Source organism: Trachinotus anak, unplaced genomic scaffold, assembly GCF_046630095.1.
Source record: "Trachinotus anak isolate AG129_WGS33_773 ecotype Australia unplaced genomic scaffold, CSIRO_AGI_Tana_v1 ptg000032l, whole genome shotgun sequence".
NCBI classification, from domain to species: Eukaryota; Metazoa; Chordata; class Actinopteri; order Carangiformes; family Carangidae; genus Trachinotus; species Trachinotus anak.
This window is the reverse complement of record NW_027273883.1, coordinates 18,009,734-18,030,518: the sequence shown is the minus strand read 5'-3', so window position 1 is coordinate 18,030,518 and position 20,785 is coordinate 18,009,734. Positions and strand designations below refer to the sequence as shown.

Below are 20,785 nucleotides of genomic sequence, written 5' to 3'. Positions count from 1 at the left end.
TAGTGAACAGCCCTTCTAATCTAAGTGCATTTCTTCATTATTCTGTCTGAATTCTGCCTCTGTGACCTCCATCTTTCCTTCCGCTCTCTAAATTTCATTGTCCTAAGTTGCTGAGGGTCGTTGTCTTTCACGGTTCCTCTACCTTTCCATCCCACATCAAGGTTACTGAACCCTTTTGCTTTTTTATCACTTTCCTCTATCCTTTCCTCTCATCCATTCATCCTTCCTCCTGTTGTTTTGCCTGTCCTACGAGGTTGTTCACACTTGTTTACAGCTCTCCCTCCCTCTTTTTTCCATCCAATCACTCATTCATCCGTCATCATCGCTGATCATCCATCACTGATGTGGCCATTCCTCCGTCTTTATCATCCATCTTTAGCGGTGGTTGTTTATGTGTGCTTGACTGTGTGCCATGCTGTTTACTGACCGTCCTTGTTTTTTTTGTTTTTTTGTTTTTTGTTTTTTCTGCTCTCCTTCAACTCTTTATCCCGTCCTATTCATTAGAACTTCTTTCATCCTTTTCCATCCATCTATCATTTCAGAGCAGAGTTTCTGAAGCTTGCTATCTATAAAAATCACCACTTTCTTTTCATCCCTCCATCCAGCTCTCTCACCTTTACCGAAAGTTGGGTCCCATTTGCCGCTACTTCTTTCATCATCCCTCTCTCCCTCCCTCTCTCTTAGAGAAGTTATTTGAAGTTTATTTGGGTTTGTTTATCAAACATTTCTCATCTTACTCTCCCTCATTCCCTGCCAGTCCACTTCTCCACTGATTCCCTCTCTACCCTACGGTACAAAAGTTGTTTCACTTGCAGACTTGAGTATGTAGCTCCCTCTTTCTGAGATCACATACAGGCAAACGCCGCGGTCGATGCTGATTTCTCTCCTCAGATGAAAGGATGGGGAAAAAAAATCACAAATATCTGACCAAAACAAACCAAAACAGAAAGTCAACACCACCCTACATAATGGGACAGTGTGTGTGTGTGTTTGTGTGTGTGTGTGTGAGGGGCATGAAGCATAAAGTTTGAAGGGAGCCTGAGAGGCTACCATATGCACACAAAAACACACTTACACATAGTCACATAGAAACAAACCCTGTCGGATGTCCATCTCACACTTCAGAATTTATTTCATTTTTTCCTCTGCTTTATTTATGCAGCAAATCCCCTTCCAAATCCAGCTCACACCCGTTCGTCTGACTGACCGGCTGCCCTCTGTTTCCTTTCAAAGTGTAGAATTTCATAGACCTTGAGCAAAAATGGAAGAACGGGTGAGAGGGAGAAAGAAGAAACACAGCTAAGGTAATAACCTGATTTCGCCTCAGTTGGTTTTGATTTAAGAAAGGAAGAGTGTGTCAGAAAAGCAGCAGGCGCTCTCCTGTCTCGATTTCATGCCAGATTTTTGAAGAGAGAAGCGAGAGAGGGATGGAGGCACAGACTGAAAGGAGAGACAAACTGAACAAAGAGAGATAGAGACAGTGAATCACACCCCATGCCAATGAAATGAAGTGAACTGACACAAAGAGACAGAGATACCATTGAGAAAATGAGCGTGCTACAGAGGGAGAAAGGGGAAGGGAGATGGAGAAGGACGAGTGGGAGGGTATTACCAATGAATGAATTTTTAATAGCTCTCAGATCAGCCATACCAGGAGCACAAGCACAAATAAATACCTCGCCTCCATAATTTCAACCTCTTTTGATAAAATAGCAACAGTATGTTTCTTTTTTTTCCCTAGCAGCATGATTCTTAATCAGTCAGCAAACATGACAGTGTACCTGACACCAGATAGGAAGGGAGACACCCTGACAACAAGACAGGCAGGGACAGCGAGGCTTCTGGGTAAACACAGCCTTGCATGCCACTCACACCACGTACACACAGCCAGTTGATTACCCCAGGTGTCTGCATTCACACATGAGGAGCATTTGAATTTTAAACTCCTCCAAAAACATGTGTCAGCCCTCGCCCATCTGTCTGTCACCCTGCAACGCCCTGACAATAGCACGAGCCCAAATTAATGTAAAGCTGGAAGAATGTGCCAATTTACCCCAATTTCCTGCTTACAGCATCAGACTTTTCTTTCAAATGTGTATTTTTTCGGCATAATACATGAGGCGTGCCATTTTCCTTGCCAAAAGCATCTCCATATCAACGAGGATGTCCCAATTTGCCGATCCTGAAGCACATCCCAATTTAATGCTTAAAACATTACAATTTTAGCAGCTATATTCAAATGTACACCTCTGCAGGAAAAAAGAAAAGGCTACTCTAGTGGGTTTTCATGCTCACATTTTCTTGCAATTCTGTTCCTTTTCAGAATCTATATTTCAGAAGAAAAAAAAATCAAAAATAGTTCTCATTCCAGTAAAGATATTCTGGTTTCATAACGATATCTAGGTTCATCATTTGTGCCAGGGGATGGCTGGTCTCAAGCTGGGGGTTTTTCAGACTGTAACTTCTCATTTTACCTGAAGATGAATTTGTCCATTTGCTCTCTATCAAAGTTGTACTTTAAGTGAGGTCGTCTGTTGTAGTTTGGTCAAGCAGAGGATGCAAGGAGCACGTGATAGATGCCTTACTTGTGTTATGTACAGTGGGTGTAGCCGAGCATTGTTCAGCTTTACTGTTACAGCTCGCTGTTAAAAAAAAAAAAAAAAAATGAAAGGGACAGATTCAACTTTGATTTCATTAAAGTGCCAGTCCCTCATTTATAAAAGTATTAACTCACTATCAATATGCAATGTTAATCAAGTGTCAACCTTACCCTTATTTTTCTTATGCAAAGACATTTCTCTTTCATCTGTTATGCTCCCTTTGTAACAGTTATAAATGCCTGAGAAATCCGTGTAGTAATATCTTGTATAATAATAACAATATCAGCATAGCATGATGCATGCAGCTTATTTAAAAAAAAAAAAAAAAAATGGAATAAAAAGCTGTAAACAGGGCTTTCAATGTGCTGATGGTAATTGCTTCCTGTGAGGCTGGTAGCTGTCAACAAGACAACTTCAGGCATAATACTAAAAGATAAAATAACAATGATGAAATAAATAATGGAGCCCATATATGTAAGTCAGTAGGATGTCAAGAAGAAGAAAAAGTCTTTAAAAATTCTAAATTACCATTTATAATTAAGTTAGATTTGCTTTTCATTCCTTACGCTTGTTTGTGTTGCGCAGTAATTATATTGTTGTTGTTCACAGGTACATTTGGAAGCAGTAACTCAGCAGCTGCCTTGGTAAAAGCAAACCTAGGAAAGTGCATTTTTGTGGAGTAAGTGATATACAGTTGTATGAAAAATGTTATTAAAAACACACTGATTTAAATTTGTGCAAACCTAAAGATAAGGCAAAGAAACATTCTGTGCACCTGTGCAAGATTTGGATGCGTTTGGTTAACATTCAGGGGATGATTTTAAGCTTGTAGCCTGTGTGGAATTCAGCAGTGGTAGTCTATTTGAACAAAATGAGAAAGGAGGGAAGCCAAATGCAGGATGATACAGGTGTTGTCATTTTTTTTTTTTTTTTTTTTTTTGGCCAGTGATGGAATTCAAAATCATTTCCCAACCAATGCACGGAGGGGTAAAATGATCAATATTCAAATCCTTCTCTCTTGTTTAACACATCTGCTGAGTTTTCAATTTTATTTGTAAGGCAAGAGACTGATTAAAATTCCAACCAGCAGTGTCAGAATACTATTCTAGCTTTGAAGGGCAAGTTTTAATAAGGTTTTATTAACTAAAATGGATCAAAAACCTCCGAGACTTTAGGGTTTGGTTGTTTCTCAGTTGTATTCTCTTTACCAGGGAGATGGAATAATGCACCACACTGGCCTTGTGCAAAATGTGATTAATCCAACTTGATTTAATTAACATATAATTCTTCTTTTTTTTCCTTCCTGCTATACTTTCTAACACAAAGAAGCAGATGTAATCAGAACAGCTGTTATGTTTCTGGCAGGATGCAAAAAGAGAAGAAAGAGACAAGAAGAGAATGACTGCAGGAAAAATACAGTGTTATTCTGTAAGTCTGCCTTTGTTTACCTCTGTTTATGCTTAAATCCAAGGTTTTATTGTTGCCTTTAAGAATGTTAAAGAGCCTATTTCCACTCCCTCCTTCTATCCAGTCATCCATCTATTCATCAAACTTTCTTCACTCTGCTGCAAGTGTTCTTTGGGCCAGACTCTTGTGTTTTGTTTTGTGTTTTCTGCCTGTCAGTTGGCCTCTTCTCTTCCTTTCTGTCTTTCTCTCATGTAGCACACCCTTGTGTGTGTCTGTGCACACGTACTATTTCCATACTAGTGCATTAAGTGCATAACAAATGGCTAAAATTGGCCTTAAAGGAGCTTTTTGTAAGTTTTGCCATTGTTGTGTAGCCGGCGTTAGCATTAACAACTGTTTACTTGCCAGACAAGAGGAAATACTCCCACGGAGCATCGGTACTTCTTCAGGGCAAACTGGAAGCTGCAGTGACTCAGTATCAGACGCTGACAAGACAGCCAATTGGGCCAGGGCTAGCTGGTTAGCATGCTAACTTCAGTAGAAGAAAAGAAGTGATAGAAATAGAGGAAAAACAAAAGAGGGTTGCTTTCCACCGCTGGAGAGAGCTTTAGGTGAGTAAAGAAATGAAGCTTGATTCTGAACTTATTTTCTTCTACACTGGTAAGTGAACAGCTGTTAATGCTAAAGTTCGCTATGTAACAATAGCAAAACTTACAAATAGTTCCTTTAACTGCTTGCATGCTGGTTTTAACTACATTTTTTTAAGTCTTCAATACGTAAGAAGGAAATAAGACTATAATTGGAAAAATAGGAGCAGTAGCAGCAGTGATATAATAGTAACAGGGTTTGGAAATGAACATGTGGCTGTGCTTTAAGTACTTTTAATTGTAATAGTAGCTTTCACAGTCTTATAAAGCTTCTGTATGCTCATCAAAAACACAAACTCACATGCAGTGTTCGTGTGCCGTGTGTGTGTGTCACTGCAGTAAATGCAGCAGCTGAAAATGTACAGACATTTAACAATATCATATAGAAGCAGTGGTATTCTTTCCTGCACCTATTGTTATTATCGAGGGCTCTTACAATGACTCAAATTAAAACTCCTATTAATCCGACAGTGTAAGCCCTCCATTGCATGGAGCAGTCTTTTCAGCTTGAGTGTGGATTAGAGAACAGTGAGACCCTGTGTTGGTGGTCACTGGTGTATAACACCTCATAAAGATAATATGCAGAGTGTGTGTGTGTGTGCACGTGTGTGTTTCCTGCTGTGCTGGTGGTCAGCATTGTATAGCACAGAAAGCGTGTGTGTGTGTGTGTGTGTGTGTGTGTGTGTGTGTGTGTGTGTGTGTTGAGGGGTATGGTGTACATGTGGATAATGTGCTTCTTTTCTTCCTTTGTGGTTACCTGGTGAAGGGGAAAATCCCTGTGAGGTGGTCCTCTCGCAATGTGGACTACAAAGAAGGGGGCCTGTAACAGAGGAAACAGTGAATTAATAAAATAAGCCCCCTGAGTCTTATACTCTTTCTAGTCAGAGGGCTCAGAAATGGCACGGAGGGGAGAGTTTGGATGGAATAAACAGAAGAGGGAACAAAATGCATTTAGTAAAACTTGATGCATGATGACCATATCTCATGAACTAAATCAAGACGGACAAGTAGTTGGACATTTTGTCTCTTTGTCACCTATGTACTCACTCGTTCAGAGGCCATATTTGTCAGCACCCTAAATAAGCTCTTTCTCAACATGATCTTTTCTCATTCTAAAATAACAACTGACTCAAAAGCCTTTTTTCTTTAAAAAGAATTCAGGTTGCAGTACACTTTTTGTCAATCTCCCACCCTCCTCACCCTCTCTGCAGCAACTCATCATGTTCCTTACACTGCATCCCTTATTTGTATGTGTATCTATGAAATCCTAATTCCAACACTCATAGTGAAAGAGCGAGCAAAGGCACCTCTTGACCCCACTGCATCTCATTCCCTGAGATCATTTACTAAACACAAATTGAACTTGTGGGCAAAAATGCAGATGGCGAATGGGAAATTTAAACAGTAATAATAAAAAACATTTATATCCCTCTGCTGCTGTGCGGGAAAATCTATACGGCACAGCCTTCGAACAATCATGAAAAGATATTGGTCAGAGATGCACGGCTGCACAGCCCTCACCGGAGCTTGGAATGAATGTATTCATCACGCACTGTTGTTGCATCCCAAATGGGGACAATCTTAAAAGGTGGTCCTAAACATAAAAACAGTTTATCTTCATTTGAAGCAACGTTGCATAGTGATGTTTGTGTGAGTGTGTATGTGGCCGTGAATCTATGAAGAGATGTACAATATGTACTCATGGCTGACTTTTATTGCCATGAAAACCAGACCCACTAGTCTACAGTGGTAAACCAGCAGATATTGTTCCATGAGCTTATAGCATAGTGAAGCACCAAATAATGCGCCAAGTCAAATGTGCATTTTTAAAACTTAATATGATGCACACATTTTCATCATTTTATCGGTAGTATCACGATGATGAGGTGGTTTATGTTGAAAGATAATCAAAAAACAAAACTACAGTTATTCAACTTTTTGTTAAGTGCTCTGGGAAAAAGACTAATGTTAAGAAAGTAAATGATGTGGAAATGTAACATTTTGCTGACATTAAAGGAGCTATTGGTAAGTTTTGCTATTGCTACATAGCCAACGTTAGCATTAAGACCTGTTTACATACCAGTCTTGGCACTAGCTTCAACCATTTTATTTTGAGTTTTGTAATACACCCTCTGACTTTTTTAGGGAAGACTCGACGCTAAAGTGACTCGTTGTCAGAGAGTGGTGAGACAGTCCGACCGAGGGGGGGCTAGCTGGTTACCCTGCTAACTTCGGTACAAGAAAATAAGTAAATGAGTGAAGTTTGATGCTGAACTAGACTGGTAAGTGAACAGCTGTTGACGTTGGGTATGTAGCACTAACGAAACTTACAAATAGCTTCCTTAAAGTCCTACTTGCTTTCTAAGCTGTTGCTGCCTCCCTGAGATGCATTGCTTGTGGAGTGGCACCAACATCTTCCCATTGTATCAGCACTTCTTGTGATCCTGGTGTCATTTTCTGCTGCAGCCATTTATCCATTTTTGCAGGGCTGCTGGAATGATTCCCCTGCCCACCAAACCAAACTATATTTAGAAAATCTTTCTGTATTAATGCAGGATAGATGTACCCTGGTCATTCTGTAAAAAACATGGGTGGGCACACACAAAGTGTCAGGTAGAGTGCAGAACAAAAATCTCCTAATCCCCTAAATCTTTGCTATTCATTATTATTTCACAGGGCAGCCGTCCCAAATACATAAGGCCCTTACCCTGCTCAGCCCAGTCTGCCAAGCTCCAACTCTGGGTTTGATGTTTCTCCAACATCCAACAAGCTATGATTATTTCATTCCTTTTTTTAACATAACACATCAATTATTCAACCTTTGCTAGACCAGATTTGATTTTTTTTGATTTAACAAAAATGACTCTGTGTGTGTGTGCGCATATGTGTGCTTCCACCCATCTAAGGGGAGACTGAATATAAAATATTCCACTAAGATAATACCTCATGCCTTAGATGAGTGATAGATGGTGAAGGGGCGGAGTAGAGGAAGAAAAAAAATGCAAGTACTCTGGAATAAATGATAACTGCATTAGCATAGCATAGCAAATGCTCCTTTCACTCGACAATAAATTGCCTCCCATCCCCATGGCAAGCTGTCCTCACAACAAGTGTTAACTGTGACAGTGATAGTGTGTGTATGTGTGTCTGTATATGTGCAAGTGATTTTTCTTGTGCTAATTCTACTGAAGTGCAGCACTGGTGTAGCAGCACTGCAACAAGCATAAAAAAGATTGGAATATTATACATTGATACAAATCCATTACCTCCAGCTTTTCAGTGCAATTAAGTTATTTCAAATACCCATTGGGTAGCAATAGTAAACTTTTACTGTTTCAATGTGATGAAGTCCTAAAATGTATAACTTTTCCCTAAAGCATTTCATTGTTAAATTAATTAGCTTGCGATGTACAAGTCTCTCATTAATTCATACCTTTACAAAAATGCTTCCTTTATCCTTTGGCCTCCTTTCCTCATTCGCTCTGCCTTTCTCTCTCTCTCTGTCTCTCTCTGTCTCTTTCTACCCTGCCATTCCTCTTCTCTCCTTACATCCTCATCTCTGCTAATGAGCCCACTTAAATCTATGCCAAAACACAAACAGCAAGAGAAGAAGAAATAGGTGCAGTGCTTACTGGAAGCCCTGTTTGTTGAAGGATTCATCATGTGTGCTGTTTTCAATAAATAATAAATGCAAACGCTGACTTTTGTCTGCAGACGAGACTTCAGGACATGAATTATGCATTGTTATTCCTGGATAGGGTAATACAGGGACAGAGTGGCAGCATGTTGTGTGTGTGTATAAGTGTGTGTACGTGCTGTAGATCCCTGGTGCAAACTGTGAATACAGCTTCTGTGGCTTTGCAATCAAGGCCCTTATGTGGACACAACTCACTGTGATTACAACTGTTAAGACATTGTTTTGTGTGCAGATAAACTCCTGGAAGTTCATTTTTACTTTGTGTTCAGACTTCACTCAAAGGGATCACAAACTGCACCGTTCAATTGCTATCGTTAGCATATCCAGTCTTTTCGTTGGTTGAATGCTGAAAAGCAGGATGTGTGAGTGTGTTTTCACTCTCCTGTCCTGTGTGTAGGAGGTGTGTGAGGTGGCCCTCCCAGCACATTTTGTGTTTACAGCATTTTTCCATTTGATCTCTACTCTCTCCCATCTCTCCTCTCTTTTCCTGCTTTTTCCTACTCTGTAATCATTACGACAACAAAGGAAGCCACGTTCCTGCTAGACAGTGCAAAGGTTCCACTAGCGATGCTAAAATGTATGTGTGTTTTTTTTGTTTTTTTTTCTGCATCTCATCTCTTGTCACCATGGAACATGAGTGGAAAACTTGATTGAAAATCAGGAAAAAAGGGAATAATTACAAAGGGGAGAAAGGCACCCATCCACCTGCGACAGCAATCATCAATGATCTCTGCTGTCATTTCACTCTGCAGTAAATAAATCATCAAAAGAAACAAAGGGGAAACAAATATGCAAATAAACCCCAAAAAGGCCAGTAACATCGGCCTACCGCCACATGGGAAGAATAGTAGTGGATTATTATCATGGCAGGTTATGACTGTAATGAATCTGATTTCCTCTTGTTTCATCTACCTTGACAGTGCTGAAGTCACACATACACAGAGAGAAAAAAAAAAACCTGAAGGGATTTGATGGTTTGATTGAGGAGGGGAGGGAGGGCGGGAGGGAGGGATGGAGGGATTAAGGACAAGGGGAATGGAAGGATTGAGGGAGGGGGAAGGAAAGGCAGGGAAGAGGGGCAGTCGACATTGGAGGGGAGAAGAAAGAGATTTGGGAGGGGAAGGGAGGAAAGGAGGGAGGGAAGCTTTTGAGGCTGTATTCGACAGTGCTGTGAAAGGTAGCCATCAAGGGCTTTGATGAAAAGTGCAGGCCTTCTAAAGCTTAGGAGTGACAGCATATGATTTGGTCAAAGCATGAAGCTTTTCAAAGGTAGACATTCTCACTCCCATTCATCTTTCTCGGGTTGAATATAACTTTTGGGCTGAGCTCGAGCAAAATTCCGAATTGGTTTGACAGATAGACCGCATGTGGTATTGTCCCTGTGACTTACAGACAGTAGGCTGGCTGGAAATATAGACATCCTGAAATGAAGGGGGGATTACATGTAATGTTTCGACAAACTGTCCTAGATCAGGAGCTATGCAGAAAGACACATTTTCTATCAAGGAAGTGACACAAGATGTGTAATTCTGTATGCCTAAAAGAAACCTCATTATCTTTGCCCTTGGTTCTTCAATGGTAGCCATATAAAAGTATAACAGCTAAGCACGAAATCATGTGTGAGAGTGTTTGATTGACAAAATCCAAAAACCTGTCTGTTGAAACATTCAGCTGCCCAGAAAAAACAGTTTAATTCTATTTTAAGCAAGAAAAACACTGGAATTAAGTACATTTTACACACTATGAAATCAGCTTTTTCCAGCCTCCATGCCACAAACATGCTTCTTATGGCTGTTATATGTGTTTTCTACATTTAGTAACACCTTAACACATGGCCACTGCTGCACATAGTTCTCTTGGAGTGGTGCTTGAGGCTTATTAGCCATTTGGCTCAGTAACAGCAATATGGACAGGCTTTCTGAGCCAACAGTTGTTAAAACTGAGGGCTGAGGTTTACAGGCTTAGGTCAGTGGTAACAGGCAACAAGCCTGTCAGATGATGCTGGTGTGTCATTTTTACACACACATGCACAAACACACATATACACGAATACATTAAATACATTATGCTGGAAATAGCATGTGCTTTAACACCTACACACATTGATGGGCAAACATACATGCATGTGCACAAAAATGAGTATGCATGCCTATATGCCATTATGTCTGATAATGGTGTCTAGTTCTCTCTCTTTCACTAAACACACACACACACACACACACACACTCATACACACAGATAATAGTGTCTAATTTAGGCCCTCATATCGGTAGAGTTCTCCAGAGGACTAGACCTCATCAGGAATATATTGGTGACCTACATACTAGGAACACACAGACAGACACACACACACACACACACACACACACACACACCAGCAAAACTGCACATGTTTTGGCACTGGCACACAGAAATATATAATACTTACAGGCAGCTGCAGTGCATGCCTGCCTGCAGACACATGCACAGAAACATGCTGGTGCCAACAACACAATCAGAAGCAGAAACATATGCAAACACAGACATGTAGGCGTGTAAGCATGTGTATGTGCTGTAGACATGTCTGCGTCCAGCCACTCCACAAAAACACACAGACATACTGTATGCAGGAACAAATGCATCCCATCCACTTAAAGCAGTCGCACTTTCCTGCTGAGGGCAGATCTGCCAGAGATATGATACAGTAACTGCACCATGTTTCTGGTGGGAAGCACTGGAATCACTGTGTCTATGCTGTATTATGCATTCTGTTGGCACCAGACAGACCTCCAGTCATCATTTATCATTCATGGGCATCGTCTGTCAGCTTCACAGTCTACTAAATGGCCAAGAGGACCTGACAGAGAGTGGGAGAGAGAAAGGGAGAAAATCTCAAGTAAACATACCAGCAGGCCTGACTCATGCACAGATATCACCACTGCAAATACCTAGAGAGTAAGTCAGACAAACTGACCGAGTGAGGAATAAAGAGATAAGAGAGTGAGATGTGAGGTGGAATTAAAGAAGGAGAATATAAAAGAATTATTACTTCTCTCATACAGCTCCTAATATCTTTGAATGACCTGGTGTCACGAAAGGTCCAGCTGTATTCAGTGGCAGGTTAAAGAGAGGTCTGGAGCCCCTGCTGTATCTGTGGAGACATACCCAGACATTTGTGGGTGACTGTCTGCTCAGCACTATGTTTATAAATGGCTAAAAGAACCTGACTCATACATACTGTATTGGAGGCTATGTTTGAAGGTGGAGATGGAACCGAGGTTAGAACCACAGCTGGTTCAGAAATAGGCATTTGAACAGCATGGAAACACATTAACTATTTTCACATTTATGGGTGGTGAGAGGGACTCGGCTCAATGGCAAAGAGGACCTGACTCAGACGTAGGGGTGTCTTTACTTAGCACCGCAAGCTGAAACGTAATGGCAGCTTTTGGAGCTGGTGCTGGACCACAGCTGATGTTCGGTGTAATTACAATTAAAGCAGACACACCGCTCCATCCATAGTGTCTTTACATTAAGCGACAGATTGTGTTTGGATTCACTGCATGACTGTGACAAAGAAATGATTTGATGCGAACTGGAGCTGCTGATGACAAGGCAGAAAAGTTGATCCACCTTCACTCACAGAATGCGCCTAGAAGGCAGGCTCAGTCACTGATTGTGTAATTATCTGTTGCCTCAGTAAATCAGACGCTAATTACAGGCAGATTGCGTGCGCAAATTGAATGAAATTTGAGCTGTGCTTTCATGTGTGTAAATCTGGCCCTTAGTCAGAAGACTCAGGTAGTTTATTTCATTAATGGCAAGGACTTGTTTGAGGCAGGAGAGTTGAAACTTTGAACCCAGTAAGTTGATCAAGATGTTAATTAAATGTCAGACAGACTGACATGAGGGAGCGACTAGCTGCCCTCCAGGAGGACAAAATTAATATCTGCTTTAGTAATTGCAGACAAATACATAAAAGGGTGATGGTAAAATGAGGCCTCACCTCATATACACAGGACTGCAGAGACCTATAGCAGGAGTAGGAAAGGCTGACGCAGCAGCCTGCAAGTTCTCCTCATGACACAATATCACAGGACGGAGAAATAAAACACATGAATCCGCAGACAATAGGAATGAAATATGACCAAAGTTTTGAAAAAGTTACTTCAGGTTTCACGACCTTGCCAGAAAATGAAAAGCTTCCTTCTCTGTTTCAGGAACACAGAAGTATGGCAAGGCAGTTTGTCTCCTGCTGCCTCCAGGCAAGACAGATAGAAGACAAATCGTCTATGCACCTGCACTAAGCAGCCTTACTGCTATGCACAGTATGGATTTATACTGTAAGGTGATAGAGATTTAGCAATTCTCCATATCTATGTATATACCACTGTTTCTGCGTGGATGCAGATTTAGAAATTTTCATTATGAAGATAACAAATTTAAAGTTTGTGCTGCGTTGTTGGAGCAATGAACTCGTGCGTGCTTTCTAGTTACGCTACATTTTGTTTTACTACACTCATGCAGTTCATTATTTTACCATTAGCATGTTTTACTATGTCCACTGACTTTCTTTTCCTTTATCTATGAATTCCTTCTGTGAATGCATTAGCAACACAAATGAAACATGTCCTGCCAGTAAGGCAAGTTGAAATAGGAATAAAAAATGCTGAAGGGGGGTGGGGGGGGCTCAGTGTGATGGTGACATGTCTCGATTGCATGATGTTATTTTCATGAAATGAGACAGAAAGCGAAGGAGAGGCAGATTTAAAGGGACAGAGACGGTACGAGAGAGTGACATACAGACAGAGTAAGAAAAGGCCGAATGGAACAGAAAGCGTTTTGTAATCATATGTTCTGTGTGTGCTACCAAAGAGCTGAGCCACTGTTATGTAAACCAGAATGAAACATTCATGAGCAAACCATCATCTCACTCTAAACCCAGTGGGACAGTGCGTGAATGACCCATATGGTGTGTTGGCTACTATCTAAAACTCATCTATAGCGAACAGGGACACTTTGAAAGGTTCAGTCTGCTGCTGAGATATCAAACCTGAGGAATAAGAAAATATATGTCGGAGGACAGGGAAAGGGACAACTTTTATTATCATGAATGGAAAAAAATCTCATGTTTCCAGAGCAACTAAGTTTATATATAAACCTTCAGGAGAAATATGGAGAGGGGTGTTGGTGGTGAAGGGAGAAGATGAAGGACTGAAGCAGGGGTACAGGAGGAGGAAAAGAGGAACGAGAAGAGAGACGGGGATTAGGCAATAAAAAGACAGATGAGATCAAGAGACAGATCTGACACGCTCAGGCAGCGTACGCTTTCTGTGAGCCTGGGAGCAGCTGAGCTAACCACACACACACACACACACACACACACACATACGCACATATACGCGCACACACACGCACATGCACAAAGGTTGTGATGTGGTTAGCTGTGACTTTGTCTCTGACTGGGTGTATAGATGAGATGTTTAGAGAGGGGTTGAACTGTAGGAAGTTGTGCCAGATCCACACCACACCACACCCCACCATCATAAGGAGAGGGGGACTTAGTGGGCTTTGGGCTTCTGTTGTGGCTTCTTTAATTCCATCCCTCTCTTTTTTTTCTCTCTCTCCCTGTATGACTCTCTCTCTATCTCTGTCCTTGCTGTCTGTCTGTTTCTCGGTCCAACGCTCTGTTTCCCTTCGGCTGTTTCTCCGAATTTTCTTCTCTCTATATCCATCAATCTCTCTCTCATCCTTAACCCATCCATCTCCCCCTTTCTAACAGGCAATACACGACCATGAATAACATTTGCAGTGAGCTAACAACATATCTGAATGCGACCATTCAAATAGGCAGTGTAAATGCCTCCAGCTCAGCAACCTAAGCTCAGACAGGGAAACAGGCCCATGCGAGGATCTTTGAAAGCCTTCTGACAGTACCAACACTGAGCTACTGGATCACTCAGGAAGTCTGAGTCACATCACTCCCACAAATGGTTAAAGAACCTGATCTTTGAGGCATGTGTGGACATAAGTGCAGTAACATGAACACAGGAGGAGTTTAGATTATGACTGTAATAAGTATAGGAACCTCCTGCCAGATAAACCGCATTGCTCTGTGATCATAAGGTGGTGGGTTTTGTTGAGGTTTAGGGCTTCTGTTGTGGTTGCTTTGTACTTCAGTGCTATTCTGTGTTTTTTTTTTTTCCAGGATTATTATGACATGCACTCAGCATCACTCAACCCCTGTCTTTCTTACCCCCAGTCTTTTTTCTTTCTCCTACAAAGTGTAACTTTAATATCCTTTAATGAGAATAATATGATATTTACAACAAATAGGGCCTCATTTTATCCTTTGATTTTCTCTGAATTATAGCTGCTCTTGTAGTTTCTCCCCTCCTCCCCCTCCCTCCTCTCTGTTCATATATAAATCTTGCTTTGTTTGGGAGAGAGAAAAAAAAGAGTCATACTTCATTCTACTTCATTTCTTGAAATAAATTTTAACCTGCCGTCTGTGTCACCAGGCACACAGGCTGGATCAAGACTCTGGAGGTCTGAGTAATCCCAAACTCGCATGTATAGAACACCCACACGTTTCTATACACACACACGCACACACACACGCCACACCACACACACAAATACAGACAGAGCCATAGGTGCACTTACACACACATGGAGCCTGACAATCAGATTTTCTGTATATATATATATATATATATATATATAAACATAAACACACACACACACACACACACACACACACACACTTGTACTTCTATCTTTGTGAGGACACTCATTGACATAATGCATTCCCTAGCCCCTTACCCTAACCTTAACCATCACAACTTGTGATGTGGGTGCCTAACCCTAACCCTAAGCCTAGCCTAAACCTAATTCTAACCATAACTCTAAAACCAAGTCTTAACCCTCAAAATGTGATTTGACTGTGTCTCAAAAAGTGAGGACAGGCCAAAATGTCCTCACTTTCCCAGAATGTCCTCACTCTGTTAGTAAAATACTTTTTTTGGTCCTTACCATGTAGCAAGTACACACACACACACACACACACACACACACACACACACACTTCTACCATCCACCCCCACATCCCTCCTTCCCCTGTTTCCTAAACCTCAAACACCCACACACTGTGTCTTGATTCAATTAAACCACAGTCAACTCTACATTGTGACATATACCTCATGGAAGGAAGCGGGAGATGTGTGTGTGTGTGTGTGCCTCTGCATTTGTGTGTGTGTGTGTGTGTGTGTGTGTGTGAATCAGAAAACATCATGACCTCCTTTGCCACGGCCCTTCCTGCTCATTGTGGTAATGGATGAGTGAACTTTGACCCCTTAATACATTCTATCCCCGCCTTCTGCTGCTGCTCTCTTTCTTTCTTTTTTCTCCCCATCTTCTGCTCTTTTTTTTTTTGTTCTTTCTCTCACTTCCTGTCTGTCTGTCTCTCTGTCTCATTCTCAATCTCTCTTCCCTAATGAGACAGGGACTGTCCTCCCTGTGGGGAAAAAGGTCAGTGCCCTTGACGCACACACACACACACACACACACACACACACACACATACACATGCACAGAGATAAACATACAGACATAGACTCCACACATGCATACACATGCAGATAGGACACATGCAGACATGCACACTTCCATGCAGATAAAAGGACAAACCCCCACCACCACAGCCACACACACACCATATACACAGACACACAGATACACTGACCCAGAAATCCCATCTCTATTATGCAGAACATCAGTTAGCTGATGGCGGAGCTGATTATGCAGCTACCCTCAGCAAGCCCACAACTCCCTGGTGGATATCTGCCTTTAAAACCCCAATCCCAAATGTCTTCTTAGCATATCAATAGAGAATTATATATTCCTAAACAGTAGGACTTGCATACATACAGCTTTTCACAACTTTCTCATCTCATCATGTCACAGGATGACCCTGTTTGAAAAAAGACAAACTTACGCAAACATTTCACAGTCAAATCATCCAAAAGTAACATTTATCTCTCACACTGATGTAGAGATTACAGAGGTTCCTCATCATGAGTTGTTTCTCCATCTATCATCATGTATTCCATAAATATTGCATAAGCAAGTGCACACATGTTATTTTCAGCTTGAAAATAAGTAAAAACAAAAAAAAAAGTACAAGTTTGCCAAAATCTTGCATCTAGAATAGTTTGTGTTGAAGCAGTCCACTACACTTTGGGAAATTCATCTGTTGGTCAACTTACCTCACAAATAATAAAAAAACAGACACATCAGCCACAATAAACTGCTCCAGTGCTCCATGCCAAAACTTTAGCAAACACCATGTTCTGTGACAGAAGGTGAATAGAGGCTGTAGCAGTTCAAAATCGAAAATGTTACAGGAGTCAGCATTTGAACGATTACTGACAATTACTGACTTTTACAGTAATTTCTTTTGCACGTGGGGGCGACTGAGACTCAGCAGGTAGCGTGGGTTGGCCACTAATCACAGGGTCAGCAGGTCGATTCTCGGTTCCTCCTGTCCACATGTCTAAGTGTCCTTTGGCCTGACACTGAACACACTGATCTAGTGGTGAGACCAAATGACTTTGTGCCTCTGACCGGCATCTTCTCTAAAGCAATTGAGACTCATGTGCACTGTACATTTTAATGATACCAAGTATTACAGTGCCATGAAAAAGAAAAAAAAAACACTATTATAACATAGCTTCACAGGATTGTGAAAATATCCAAGAGATACCCATGTTTTTCATGTTCGTAGTGAGAAAAGAAAACTTCTAGTGCTTTTACTCTCCACTTTTACTCTCAACTGGCAAATGTGAATCATTAAAAGGTCACTTTTCTTAGTTTGAATGCTGCTAGTGGCCTCTATCAGTCAACATAATGAGTGCAGAAGAGTTATCGTGGCAACATCAGAGAAGAAATGGCCTGATGGATGACTTGATAGTTTCGGAATCGAAAATTTGACAGTTAGTCTTTTATTGCTGCACACTGCATTCATCTTAAATCTGAAGTCTCCAGTGTGATGTGAACGAGTCAGCAGCAGCATGGAAACTAACTTCAGATCACTCTACAAATACCTTGGCCTGGCTGGGTCCCAGAGGGCAGGCCGTATAGATTGGTGCAGTGCAGGGGTGAGTAGTGGTGACCCCAACAAAGATTGCTTGCTAAGCAAATAAGCAAAGTAATCTGGCTGTGTGTGTGTGTGTGCACATATGTGTGTCCATACCTGTATGGATGTGTGTGTACATATGCCATACGCTTGTGTATTTGTCTCCATATGTGCCTGAGCATGTGTGCTAATGTGTTTGTGTGTGTGTGTGAGAAGCTGAGAACGTCCCTCTTGCATGTTCATTGATAATGCCATGCATTGCCATTCTGCATGTTTTAGCTTGGTAATTGAAAGGCCATCTGTGGTCTACTGGGGCGGTTTAGTAAAGGGTAAACTACGAGGCTCATTATTTTAGTTGAAGGAAGCCCCCTGAGGACAAAACAAATAAGTTTGTGTCCAGTTTAACCTTCAGAAAACTCAATTACTGTAGGTAAGGTTTATGCATGTACAGTATTCATGCATGTTCCTGAGGAGTTTGTGCAGACTTGTGTACATGTTCTCAAACAGGAGTAATAAAACAAAGTCATGTTGACCTGTAGTTCTGGGCAGACACAGCCAGACACTACTTTATCAAACAGACAGTTTTGCCTCAGCCAAAACTTTGTCCAAGAGAGAATGAAACAAAGAAAACTGGTTGCACACAGTGAGTGTGTGTCTGCTTGTCTGCCTTTGTATGTCTGCTGGGTCCATAAACATGGAAGCAGACATGACCTGCATGTCTCAGCAGTTTCCTGTGTAAGCCGAGGCCTGTGTGTGTGTGTGTGTGTGTGTGTGTGTGTGTGTGTGTGTGTGTGTGTGTGTGTGTGTGTGTCTGTGTGTGTGTCTGTGTGTGTGTGTTTGTATGTCCCCACGGTTCTCCTGTCACTCCTCAGACCTGCAGACACTTTCCACTCTATTAGTGTGTCTCAGTGTCTGTGCACCAGCACATGTGTGTCAGCCTTTACATGTATGTGTGTTTCCATCTGTCTCCTGTCACCACCAGTCCTCTCCGCACCATTAGGACCTGTTAGGATCAAGGGTCATTTCTCTCAAGGTCAAAGTTCACTCTCTCAAAGGTGAAAAGTCACCAGGGTCAGGTCTGCTGTGAGGTGACATTGAACAAGTACACATCTGCAGCCTTGACAATTAACACCTTTGGGAACTAAGAGAACATCTCACCATGTGCAGCATACAGTGCTCTCAACATAAAGACATACCACACATCACTGACATGGAAACTGTTCTGAGTGACAAGTGGTTACTCAAGTAAAAAAGAAAAGTATAAAAACTAATGAATGACTGACAGTATGTTGCCAATATTATATGAAAGCTCATAATGACTGGATTTGAACATTTCTGACTTCTGCTGAAAAGACACCAAACTTCTCCTCTCAAAGATCATTTGAGAGGAGAAGTCATCAGATGCTGTGATACTCCGTTACAGTACATATGCTTTAATTAGCTTCAAAAACGTTGTTGACATATGTTATACTGTAGTTGCCGAATACTCTGCTTAATATAGAGGCATGTTATAAGAACAATAAACATCACAGTGAGGGAGAACTGCCTAAGAGGTGACTCATTTAACAGCATCTTGTGCCAGTCTTGGCTGAAAAGAAGACATGAAAGGGGAGGAAGTCCAAGTTCATCCTGGAATTAAGGATAGGGACTGTTTGGCTTACATACACAGACATCCGTTAACGTCCACACACAAACACCCGCACCCTCGCACTAGCACACACACACTGCCCAAACAAATATCTCACCCAAGCACCAAGTCAACTCATTCACCCAGTCCCAGCAGTTAAAAACAAAGTTTCCCCCCTCTAGCTAAACTCAGGCCTGACCATAATTGAGTCTGCGCTTTCAAGTGATTTTATTGAATTCCACTTCACTGCTGTATTTTTATTGTTTTCATGTTGTTTTCTATACTGCTGCATTCCCTTTCATTGTGTGTGTGTTGTAGTGTTTGATAGCCTGGGAAGACCGGTGAAATAAATGTCATCATGTGCCAATACATACTTTCATGTGATGGTATTTGCTACTATCACTGCTGGGATATTTGCAATCATAAGATACAGCGATGCAACGACAAGGTTTACAGAGGAGATGCTGGAATATGTCAAAATTCCAAATCCAAGCACAAACATATCATTAACCCAGGTTAACCGATTTTCATATATTCATTCATAACCATAAAAATGATAAAGCACAGTATGCACTGTACTACAGCTAAATTTCTGTCTGCAGTGTTTCTCCTTCATCTGTGGCTATTGCTGCACAGCCAGGGGTCAAGGAGTTGGTGAACACACTGGAAAGAATGTAACCAGGAGATGAGATAAGAAGTAATTGACAGTCATTAATGTGCTATAAAAAAATAAACTAACAATTATGTCTCCTTCTCTTACCGATAAATGTATTTTACATACCACAAGTGGACAAACAAGCCTATAGATACACAAGATGACATCGTGTATACATCATATATGAAGGCTAATACCTAAGACGCATGAATGCACAAAGCCTAGACAGACATAATGAAGGCTAATGTAAGGTTCTGAGTAGATGTTATCACAAAAGAACAAAGTAATGTTATCCAGCAGGGAAAGAGCCCAGAGCTACTCCTGCTGCTTTTCTTCTCCTTCATTTTATTGGCAGGAAAGGAACCTTGGTTTCCACGGTGATTCTTTGTATAGTTTGGAGTAATTTTAATGAATGGAAAAAAAAGACTGGTTTATTCAGTGATCGATAAATAGTTATGTCACTGTAATCTTCAAAAAGCTTTCAATAACAGGCTGCTTCTTTCTTGGTTTCACCTCCTCCTTTCCTGCCATTACATATCCCCCCCCCCAATCATTTTTTGCTCCTGTTGAATAAATGGTAAAAGTGCAGGCAGGGATAGAGGGGATAGCTATTGAAATATGGGCTGCAATAAAGCTGAATTTCAGCTGTGCCGGTTATTATCTCTGAAACATGTTAGATCAATTTTGCACACATTCCTTGATCGTCCACTCCTGTTTTTGTTACCCTAAACTACTCGCGTTAGTGAAAATCACTAAACCGCTAAATTTACTTCCAGCCCACACAAACACAAACCCTCTAAACCCAAGGGTGTGTGTGTGTGTATGTGGGTGTGGGTGTGCATATGTATGAATGCGTGTCCATCTTCTGCCAGGTTGAACAGGATGTGGGAGGTCAAAGGAGAGGGTCAGAGGTCAAAGCCTGACTAAATAATTACCAGATACTCTTTCCTATGACACGCACACACACACACACACACGCACAAAGACACACACACATAAACACACACGATCAAACACACAGCTTCACAAGTATATGG

The 20,785-nt window shown here is 41.3% G+C and overlaps 1 long non-coding RNA gene across 4 annotated transcripts in view; it reads right to left on the bottom strand.

Moving 5' to 3' along the window:
* The window catches only part of LOC139613220 (uncharacterized), a 116,818-nt gene that overhangs the window by 37,011 nt on the left and 59,022 nt on the right, over window positions 1-20,785 (bottom strand). For all 4 annotated transcript variants that reach the window (XR_011686698.1, XR_011686697.1, XR_011686700.1 and 1 more), the window contains exon 4: window positions 5,412-5,474. This is a non-coding gene — a long non-coding RNA (uncharacterized lncRNA). The remainder of the gene's footprint in view (window positions 1-5,411; window positions 5,475-20,785) is intronic.